A 10,631-nucleotide genomic window follows, 5' to 3' on the forward strand; every position below is an offset into this window, starting at 1 on the left:
CCTTGGGTTATGAAAAAAAATCTATTCCCTGGTCCTTCCACTGGCTACTGAATGAATTTGGGTTTCATTACACAACTCTGACATCATGTGCTTATGCTGTTCTTCCCCATTCCTCTTCCAAAGTACTTTTCTTACAAAGTACTAGCTTTGGGGCTCACTGTAACTTTTCATAAAGACACAATCCTTGTCAGCATCCCTCCCTTCAAGAAATAAGTGAAAACAAATACTGATCAAAGAAAGATGCCCTGGACATATAAATGATGTTTTAAATGACTGGGAATATCCTAGAAGGGGACAAAGTGTTAAAAAAAAGAAAACCTACCTGGCCCAAAGCACATTAGTGACCTTAGAAATGGAATTGGACATAATAGACAGCACGGAGACCCTAGTTTCTTCTCTGGGCACTGGAATTCAGGTTCTGAGACCTCACAGGGACATGGTTGGTGGCATGGTGAGAAGGAAGAGAGCAAAGAATGCTAAATTCCAAGTCTTTTGCCTTTAGGACATCATTTTGAATGTAAAAATGAAGGTAGAAAATTACCAGCCTTCACAGGGTGGAGGCTGCAAAAATGAATACTGCTCAGGCATCATTACTTCCTCTCTCTCCTGGGCTTTATCACAATGGTGTGGTCCAATGTGCTTAGAGTGAGCAGAAGATGCTTGTTTTTAATAATTCTGATGCAGATAGAAGGTCAGGAATACAGGCCTAATACCACACTTTGCTAGCATGAACCTGAGAAACATAGACGTATAGGATATGAAAGGCAAAGGATTTTAAAGATCTTCAGTGTTTCTCAAAGTGTGTGGGTGTAGAGAGGTATCTTGACTGTGTCACGATCAATAGGGTACCAGTAAATAAAGCAAATTCCTGTTGCCATGGAATAACAGAATCAGATTTTTTGCAGGGGAAGCTACAGGTCAAATAACGTACATTTAAAATAAACGATCCAGCTAATTCTCACATACGCTAAAATCTAAGGCTCACTGGCCTAATCCACCCCTTGTTTACTCGTGAGGAAACTGGGCCACTTCTCCAGCACAACTAAATGGTGGCAAAATATGGATGAGACCAGAGTTCCCCTGATCCCAGTCCAAGACATTTACTTAATGATTTGATGAAAAGGCTTGGACTCTCCTACAGCAAAAATTACATCCTGTTTGCAAAGCTTCCTGTTTTGCAGGTACTTTGATTTTATCAGTAAGATGCTAAAGGGTGTACATTTTTGCAGGAGGCTTTAACTTGCTAGACCAGTTGCTTAAATCCCCCCTGTGAAATACCCCGATGACTCAGGATGAGACGCCCTCTGGCTGAGTCTCTTCACGCAGCCAGGGTCATGTTGGCTGCACTCTGTTGCATGGTAACCACAGAGGTACAGTTGCTTTTACAGATTCTCTTGTGTGATAGCAGAGAAGTTTCCCCTGGGGCATTCAGGGTACAGGCCCTTGAGCTATTTGCCCAGGATGGCGGCTCCTAGAAATTTCCTATGTGTTTTCTCATAGAGCTGCTTTGGTGCAGAAACAACTGTCCACACCTACACAGATTGAACACATTTTCCAACCTCACCTCCCAGTACGTTATTTATTTACAGCAGTCCCACTTTATCTGCGGTTTCATTTACTTACTGTTATAGCTGCCTGAGGTCACCCAGTTATTCCAGAAACAAACAATTCGTAAGTTGTAAATTGCATGCCCTTCTGAATCGTGTGATGAAATTTCACACCTTTCCACTCTGTCCTGCCTGGGACGTGAATCATCCCTTTGCCAGCATATCTCTCTTGGCAGTCACTTAGTAGCTATCTGGTTATCAGATTGACTATTGCAGTACTGCAATGCTTGTGTTCAAGTAACCCTTATTTTACTTAATAATGGCCCCCCAGCTCAAAAAGCACAGTGATCTCGCAATTTGGCTATGCCAAAGAGAAGGCATAAAATTCTTCCTTTGTGAAAATTCAGAAGTTCTTGACTTAATAAGAAAAAAATCATATACTAAGGTTGCTAAGATCTATGGTAAAAAATGGATCTTCTATCTGTGAAATTGTTAAGAAGGAAAAAGAAATTTGTGTTAGTTCTGCTGTCACACCTCAAACTGCAAAATTTACAGCTGCAGTGCATAAGGGCTTAGTTATGATGAAAAAGGCTTCAAATTTATACAATTAGATGTTTTGATGGAGAGAGACCACATTCACATAACATTTATTATAGTATATTTTATAATTGCTATTTTATTATTAGTTATTGCTGTTAATCTCTTATGGTGCCTAATGTATAAAATAAACTTTATCATAGGTATGTTTGTATAGGAGAAAACACAGTATTTATAGGGTTCAGTACTTGCCATGGTTTCAGGCATCCACTGGGGGTCTTGGAATCTACCCCCTAAGATTAGGTGGGGCAACTCCATTTTTTATTTGTTTATTTATTTATTATATACTGGATATCTTTGTAAAATTTATTTTGGACAAAGTGTTCTATTATTAAAAATAAGGCATTTGTAAAATGTTACTTTAAAGAGTGAACATGATTTCTGCTTTTGGGGACAATCTGTGTGCGTTGCTGGGTCGTGCTGTGGACTGAACTGTGTCCTCGAAAGCTCCTATGTTGAAGCCTTAACCCTCAGTGTGACTGCACTTGGAGACAGGAGTTTTTAGAGGTAATTAAGGTTAAATGAGGTTGAATGGATTAAGTCTTATAAGGATTGGTGGCCTTACAAGAACAGAAAGAGAGCCGCTCTTCCTTGTTCTCCTCCCCACAATCTGAGCAGTGTGCTGGTGTCTGCAAGGCAAGAAGAGGGTTCTCACCAGAAGGCCCTGTGCTGGCCTCCTGATCTCAGACTTGCCAGCCTCCATAACTGGGAGAAATAAATACCTGTTGGCTGAACCACCGGTGTATGGGATTTTGTTATGGCAGCCAGAGCAGACTAAGGCAGCCATGAAGAAGAGGTCTGGTTTCAGAAATGCACAGGAAAACCCACAGAAGTCTGGCCCTAGATAGACCCCTTTCTGGAAAGGCATTTCCTGTCTCTTTTTTTGATGTGTGCAGCCCCTGTTTGAGAAATCCTGGCAGAGGGACAATGACACCGCACTGGGTGCTCTGGGCTTGCCAGCCATGACAAGATGCACTGAATTGTACCATATTACATTCTTTTCTTTTTCAAACTCTTAAGATTTTTAAAGTGTACAATGGGATTTGTTAACCATAGGCATAGGGTTGTACAGCAGTTCTCTAGACCTTATGTATCTTATATAAGTGAAATTTTGCCTTTTATTCTTAGGGCTGTATTTAACCTTTTGGATTTGTATACTTTAATTATAACATGACTATTGTCCTCAAACCTCTACAAGTAACTAGACCAATGAACTTAAGCTGATTCTTATTGCAGATAAGTTATTTCATTGACCCTCCTTTCTTTTAACCATGTACCACCAGAAAGCAGAGCTTGTATATACCTGGGAGACTTACCAGGCTGTGCCTTAGAAAGAAGGGGAATCTTATTAAAGTTATTTCAGGGGCACTGAGCTGATATTGGCATTAAAGAAAGAGAATCCACCTTAAGAAAGGAGGAAGATAGCGAGTATATAGGTTTTTGTGGAGAAAAGAGGAGGAAATCAGGTTAGCGTGTCTGGGAAGTGGCCTATTGCCAAAGTATAGAGAGGCTTTCCAGAATTACTGACATGCCACAAAACCACGGGCTTGGAGACAGCATTCTCACAAGGAAAGAGATTGAGCATAAGGTCACCCAAAGGCAGAGGAAAATATTTACTTTACTATTTAGAGTTGTTTTTCTTTCTTTAAACAAACTGTCCCTCAATTCCATAGCAAGAGCTTTCTTTGGGTACTTCTGGTTTATGTGGCTTTATTAGTGATTTTCCCAGGAGGATCCAGCATCACACAAAGGCTCTCAATCTTTCCACCAGGTAATGATTAATGTCATATCACAACTTTGCAATATTGTCGTTGACCAATTAGTAAATCAATTAAGGTTCTGCCATTACCTTACCTGTAAGGTATGTTTATTTATGTAGCATTCCCTCAATTACATCTGTCAGTTCCTTCTGGAAATTATGTGCTGAGCCATTGTCTTTCTTGGGAAATATATTTTAAATATGCTGCTCAAAGATCAAATATATCAGTTATGAGTGTGTGCTAATGATTTTAACAGAAATCTAAACCCTCATTTTAGGAGTTGTTTAGTACCAGCAACAGAGTTGTAAATGGGACCCTAAATGAAGAATTCGCTTTATTTGTATTCGTTATGAGAATTACAACCATTGAATCACAGTAACTGGAAAATACCTTAGAGTTCATAAATTGAACTCTGTTAATTTTATAAATAAATACTTGGAGACTAGAGAGGGTAGAAAACTTGTCCAGGGTTTCTTGGTATTTAGAGCTTTTAAATTAGAGCAGTAGTCCAGGCAGATTTTATTTGTCTCCATATAATAGTTATGCATGCAAGATGCACACATGTTGCTTAGGAATATGTGTTAAAACCCAGTTCTGACCGAGGCGTGAAAAGAAAAATGGCAGTGATGGTAGAGGGAGAGGACAGCCTCCTCTTTCTAAGCAGGAATAGCTAATGTCATTCATACAAAGCCCTCACACTTCATTGCCCAAACAGCCAACTCTGCTTAGAAAATTGAGAAAGATCATCTGTGGATGGAACATCTGGATGGGGGCAGACAGGCCCTGCAGTTTGCCTCTTCCTAAGGTGTTAGAAGTGGTATACACTAGAGACAATTTCATCCACAATTTTGAATCGGTTCCCTAAATCACAGGAAATAAATCAGATACTTAGTTTGGCCAAGGCTTTTGCACAATGGCAATACATTAACATTGCCAGGGGAACCTTTAAAATTCCCAAAGCACAGACAGCTCTTCAGACCAATGAAATCAAAATTTCTGGGCTGGGACCCAGGCACTGGCAGTTTTTAGCACTCCCCAGGTGATTCTCATGTGCAGCCAGGACTGAGAACTATTGAGTTAGGCATAAAATCAGGCCAAAAGAAAAAAAAAAAAAAGGATTATTCATAAAGTGTTCTTCCTACCAAGGAAGGAAAGCGATGTTTCCGTTAACTACATTTAGCAAATTATTCTCAATTTTACTGGCACTGCCTTTGATCTGTGGGATTCATTTTTCTTTTATATATCAACGCTAAACCCTAATTTTCAGTTACCAACTTGCATTACTTTCCCTCCCTAGGTCCTTTTTTCTCAAGGTGAAATGTGCTTTAAGTGATTTCCCAGTCAACAATGATGATCACTTATTAACTTTTTAATATTTGCCTGGCCCTGTCTTCTGCACTTTGTACACTTAATTTATTCCTCACAACAGAGTTGTGCCTTAGGTTTGCTTATCCTCTTTTTATATACAGAGAATTTAGCCTTAGAGAAGCAGTTGGTTGCCTAGACTACGTGGCGAGAGAGAACAGCAGGTCTGACCTCCTGCACCATGGTGTTTTCTATCCTGGTGTACCGTATTCTGGCAATAGCGTGGCAGTGTGGAAAAGTCCTGGACTAAGAATCAGCAAATCTGGGCTCTTGTCCTGGGTCTGCTACTAACATGTCATTTCAGACAAGTCCCATGCCCACTCTGGACTTGAATTTCTTCACCTTAAGAAAATATAAAAGCGAAATGAAACAATAAAAGAACACAAAAAAGAAGCCAGTTACAGAAGACTACAGTTTGTGCTTATATAAAATTCCATTTATATGAAATTTCTAGAAAAGGCAAAAGTATACAGAGACCACTTTGGTGGTTGCCTGGGGCTGGGGGTGGATTGGGAAGAGGCACGGGGAGCTTTTTGGTATGAAGAGTGTGTTCTAAATTGGATTGTGGTGATGGTGGCATGACTGTATACATTTACTAAAAGTCATCTATCTATACACTTACAGTGGGAGAAATGTTATGGTATATAAATTACATCTCCATCAAGCTATAGAAAATGGTGCTGGGACTTGTACTACAAGCTGATTGCTGTAACTATTCTACGAATACTACTTGTGGCATTTTCAAAGCTGGTAACTTTCATTGCTATATCTTTATCGTTTTTGGCCTACATTTTTATGCACCCATTTTAAATTGATAACTCTTGTCAAAGGTATCCATCTATGTAACCACTACTACAAGCAAGATAGTAAACATTTCCATCACCTCCCAAAATTTCCCTTGTGTCCTTCCTGGTTACCCCTTACCCACCAACCGTGCCCCAGGCACCGCAGGCTGCATTCTGTCACTATACATTAGATTCGTCTTTACCAGATTTCCGTAAAAATGGAAGCAGACAATGTGTACTCTTTTGTGTCTGACCTCTTCCACTAAGCATATAGTTTCTCAGATTCATCTGTGTGGTTGCATTTATCCGTAATTCATTCTTTTTGTTGCTGGGTAGTATTACATTGTATGACTAGATCACAATTTGTTCTTAGCTATTATGAATAAAGCTGCTATAAACATTTGTGTGCAAATTTTGTGTGGACCTATGTTTTCATTTCTCTTGGGCAAGTACTATACCTAGGACTTGTTGAATAACATGGTAAGTGTGTATTTAACTTGTTAAGAAAATGTCCAACTTTCCAAAGTGGTTGTATCATTTCGATTTCCACCAGCAGTGAGTTGTGTCACAGCCTCTGCAACACTTAGTATTGTTCTATTTTATTATTTTTTGTATTATTACCTTGAATTTGACCAAATTTGGCATTGTTCTATTATTTACAGTGACAAAATTCCATTTCACAATGAAATTTTTTATTACAAAATGTTGAGATTTTTCTCAAAAAAATAAGAAATATGGCCTACTTTTTAGAATCTTAGTGTACAAATAAAGTCTTACTAATTGTCCTCAGAGCTATTTTAAAAATTCAGATAGAGACTCCAGTTTAGCAAAGTTCTCTCATTAAAAACTTCAGTTATATGTACTAAGATGAAAGTGGCACCAGCTGTAATTTGAAGTGAGGAATAAAAGTTTATTTGGGCAGAGTCTAGACATCTTCATAGAGTGGAAACCATTTAGTGGGATGAATTTTTGGAGGTTCAGCCCTATTATCTGTGTACTCGATCTGCAGATGGTGTGTCACAATATTCTCTGAATGGAGAGCCACACAAAGAAGCTTAGGGTCTAGTGGCATTTAATTTCTTGCACCCTAGGCTTCTTTCTTTATTTCTGACATGTTGACCTGGACCTTGGTGGTTAATCACAGAAAATAAAAAATATGTTAAAACTTGCCTAACTCTCTTGTACTTGTAATAGTTATGAGACGATGATAGGAAGACTGCTCCGAAATAGAATCCAATATTGGCTTCCTCCACAGTCTTTAAGAATTATGTCCTCATACATCCTCTAACAGTTTTATAGAATAGGCCATTTATTCTCAGTGGAGGCAATATCGTCCCCAAGGGGATGAGACTTGATTCTTGGGTGGGGAAGGTGAAAAAATTTGCTCTTTCTATGTAAAAAACACAGATATACATGCAGTACACAATCAGGTATAATAGTATATTCGTGGTGTTAAATTTCATGGGAGAGAGAAGATTAGAAAAATATCTATAAAGGCTCTTTACGGGTGTGGTAATAAACAAAAGGTTTAGAAACACTGGAATAGACAGAGGACAAGAAAGTCCACGTAAAAAGTTTCAGGGGGCAAATTAAGGCAAACGTCTTCTAATGAATACATGCATTCATATATTCTGGGATAGATCCCTCAGAACCTCCCCACTCTCAAGATACTGCTTGGCCTGAAGTCATCAGCTTTGGAAACGGAAGGAAGAAATCTAGGGTTTGTTAAGAAATACTTGTAAACTGAAACTTTTTCTTCTTTATCTCATTTTCTTTTAAAACAACGCTTCTAAAGAAAGATATTGACATCTCCATTATTGTAGATGAGGAAACGAGGCTTCGATGAGAAGAACGCTTTCAAGTTCTACATAGAATATAAGGCAGAGTTGAGATAAAGTCCTGAGCTTGCTGGCTTCCAAAGCCCATCGTTTCCTGCACCCCAAATGACAGCCACCAGCTGCTGGTGGATGGGATGGTGTCCTATTCAATTACCCCAAGTTATTGGTTCAAGTGCCTGAGTCAGGAATTAATGTGTCCTCACAGTTCAAATTCCAGGGCTGACTAGCAGGTGGAGGTGGCACAGCCGCTGAGATATCCCAGGAGTTCTGTGAGTGGGTGGGGGACAGTCGCCAGGGAGGCTCAGAGCACTGGAGCTAAGAGGAGTCCAAGAGGTTTGGTTAGAACAGAACCAGTCTCAGGATCGCAGAGAACCCGTTAGTCACAACCTTACATTCCATTCCATATTTGTCAGGGAGGAAAAGGCCCTCCAGTCCTGACCAAAAATTGCAGAAGCACATAAATTTTGGCTGGTTGCCTGTTATTTCTGCTTCACAGCTTAAAGGTGGACCTTTTGTTCTCCTTGTTCTCCCAAATTCCACTCCCAGCTAATAGAGGCATTGAGGAATGGCTGCCAATTTCAAAATTAGAGCAATGGCTGTATAACAGCAGTGAACATGTAGACAGCATTTCTGCTTTTTTCTTGTGGGCCTAGAGGTGAGTATACAACTTTTTGTATAAAATCTCCTACACACATGTAGAGTTAAATCTTTCATCTCCTTAGTGCTACCTGATACTACATATCTGCTCTATTTTATATTTTTTGCTTTTTCCCCTTTTCCGGTGACATGTCCCCATTTTCACTATGATTGATTATCTTTGGGAGCAAGACCATAACCTTTAACCTCTCTTGGGAGGACAGAAACCATGTGTCCCCATCACCCATCACCCTTATACTTCACTCCAACCTTCGGGCAAAACAATTAAGTATACGAAAGGCTGCTTGATCCCCTTGGCCGGAAAGGAGGGAGTAAAATAAACTAGGAGATAGAAGATGGAGGTTGTAGTGCTATGTTTTTTCCTTTGCTTTAAAAGAGAGACAATGAATGATGCTTGCCTCACTCTGTTGTAACAAATAAAAGCATGTACAAAATAAAAGAAATCTTAGGAAACTGTCACATATAACCCACAAGCAAGGACAGGCTGTGATTGTTGTTATTTTATTACTAGCCAAATTAATAGGCTTAACATCTGTCTTGAAGGATAAATACCAAGTATTTCACAAGAGGTTATGGGTCATCTTGCTCTGTGCTAACCTAGAAATAAATTAGACTTGAGAAAACAGGAAATGAATATTCTAAGTTATCACAGAATACAGCGGAGGCACCATAGGGATATTGCTAGTTATTCTGGATTCTCAAGCAAGACCTGAGATGCAAGGGCCACTTGGCAGGTGTCAAGGGCAATGGAGAGAAAATGAGGAACCTCTTGGAAGGTGCTGTCCCCTTGCTCTTTCTCTCCGCTGCTTCAGGCCAGAGCCTCGGGGGTCAGAGTGCAGCCTCTGCTGGGTTGACACTTTGGTCCACGTGATTCCTGTGTGCAAGTCCCGTGTCTGTGGCACCTTAGACAGAGCTGGTGGTGCTCTGCAAATTTCTGTGCAGTAGCTTGATAGACTGGGAAAAGCCCTAGATAGGAGCCAGAAGTCTTGGTGTTAGACTCAGAATTCTACTTACTAAATATCCAATCTTTAACAAGTTAGTCAATCTCTCCATCCTGGTTTAGTTATTTTAAAAATTTAAAAAAGTGTAGTATCATTTACATATTACAGTATCCACCCTTTTTAAACTGTACCATTAGTTTTTAGTATACGCACAGAGTTGTGCAGCCATCAACAATTTCTCATTTCAGAACCTTTTAATCATATTAAAATCCCCAAACACTCATACCCGTAAGCAGTCACTCCCCATTCCTTCTACCTCCCCCGTTACCACTAATCCACTTTCTGCATCTATAGACTTGCCTATTCTGGACATTTTATATGAATGGAATCATACAATATGTGGCCTTTTGTGTCTGGCTTCTTTTGGACTGCATAATGTTTTGTAGTTTCATTCAAGTTGTAAGGTGTGTCAGTACTTCATCCCTTTTTATGGCCAAATAACATTCCGTTGTGGTTCTTTATTTAGTCATTCATCCGTCATCGCTCACTTTTAGTGAACACCTATTGTGAACCAGCTTTGTCCCAGGCTCTTTGCACATTGATTCATAGTTATTTGTTTATTACATGAATAAATGGAGGCACACATTTATTCATTTATATAGACAAATCATTATAAGATCTTCCTATCCGCTCAGTTAAAAAAATTAAGGTTAATGGATTATTTATGAGTTTTTTAAGAAGAGTTGAGTATACCCTCAGCCTTGTTAGAAGCATGCTTTTCTGCATACTGTAGGGCTTTTTCTTTTTGTAATTGTTTTTTAAAAGCAGCATTATAAATTCATCTGTTTTTTATAATATGCAAAAATGGAAAAATGAAAGGAAGAATTCATGACCCACTCCATTGCTTAAAGGCCTGGATTATTCAGCTGTTTGAGCAACTGCCACAATGTGATTTTATACATTTCTTAACACAATTGTACAATTGTGTGCAAGAAAAATTTAAAAAGTATTATTCTTTATACATGATATTGGCATTTCCAGTTTAGTTGGCTTTTGTTCTAAATCTGAAGAGCACAGGGCATGAAACAGGGCCTGGGGAGACCTGAGTTCTTGTTTACATTCTGCCTCTAGGGCCTTCTAG

The sequence above is a fragment of the Hippopotamus amphibius genome, chromosome 10 (genome assembly GCF_030028045.1).
Source record: "Hippopotamus amphibius kiboko isolate mHipAmp2 chromosome 10, mHipAmp2.hap2, whole genome shotgun sequence".
NCBI lineage: Eukaryota > Metazoa > Chordata > Mammalia > Artiodactyla > Hippopotamidae > Hippopotamus > Hippopotamus amphibius.